Here is a 1,003-nt window from a genome sequence, read left to right on the forward strand (position 1 = left end):
AGAAACCCCTTCTTCGCGATTTCTGTCTCTCCTTTCTCACGAACCTCCTCCCTCTTCAGCCAGAGGTCTGAAATTCGCTTTGGGGTCGGAAGACTGCGTGTGGCAAAGAAGAAACAAACTGTAAAAAGAAAAAAAAAAACCAAGCAAAAAACAACCCCCAAACCCACCACCACCCCCTCACCAACAGCTCGACACCCTGCTGCTATCCTCTTAGCTCCCATAAAAGTTTATAATCAGGTTGGAAGCCGGGGGAAAAAACCTGCGTGGGGAAAGGGGGTGAAATACATGAAAGAAGTTTTATTGTTTTTTTTTTTTTTTCCAAAGAGATGCTGCTTTCTTTAAAAAAAAAAAAAAGAAAGAAAAAAGCCCTCAACTTTGATGTATCGTGATCACAATTTTTTTTTTTTTCTCCTTCTTTCCCTGTCAGCTCTGAAATCTGAGGCTGGGAGCCGGCTGGAGAGGAGAATCCTTCATCATTTCTGAGATCAGAATAAACGCTTGATTTTGTCCCGAAATAATGAAGAGATTTTCAATGAGTCCCTTGGCCAAGCCGTCTCTATTGTATATTGCATTGATAAAAAGGATGTTATTGACTATGCAACAGTAGGCTCCTTTCCTCTCTCTCCCTCTTTCCAAATAAACTCTCGGTCCTCGCTCTTGGTCAGTGAAAAGGTGAAACGAATAAGATTAAACCGGACAAAAAAAGCAAGCTCGGTATGTATATCATCTAGATTTTACTCCCCAGACTGTGAAGAGACAGGGAGTAAAAGAGGCAGAGCAAGGCACGGGGAGAGAGAGAGAGAGAGTGAGAGAGAGAGAGAGAGACAGAGACACAGACACAGACACAGGCACAGGCAGAAAGCCTGGGAGAAGGTGGACGGACCCAGCAGCCGCAGCCCGGCTCCTCCCGGACCCGGCTCCCCGCCGCCGGCCCCGGCTCCCCGGCCACGCCGGCCCCACCCCAGGCAAGTCTCCGGTTCCCTCCTCGGGGTTTCGGGGCGGA

The 1,003-nt window shown here is 48.1% G+C and overlaps 1 long non-coding RNA gene across 3 annotated transcripts in view; it reads left to right on the forward strand.

The window, feature by feature from the left end:
* Positions 1-515, forward strand: part of LOC115336606 — a 1,986-nt gene extending 1,471 nt beyond the window's left edge. For all 3 annotated transcript variants that reach the window (XR_003921841.2, XR_003921842.2, XR_005931555.1), the window contains 2 exons: positions 1-237; positions 428-515. The exon at positions 1-237 is cut by the window's left edge. This is a non-coding gene — a long non-coding RNA (uncharacterized LOC115336606). The remainder of the gene's footprint in view (positions 238-427) is intronic.
* Positions 516-1,003: the final 488 nt, after the last annotated feature.

The sequence above is a fragment of the Aquila chrysaetos genome, chromosome Z (genome assembly GCF_900496995.4).
Source record: "Aquila chrysaetos chrysaetos chromosome Z, bAquChr1.4, whole genome shotgun sequence".
Taxonomy (NCBI): domain Eukaryota; kingdom Metazoa; phylum Chordata; class Aves; order Accipitriformes; family Accipitridae; genus Aquila; species Aquila chrysaetos.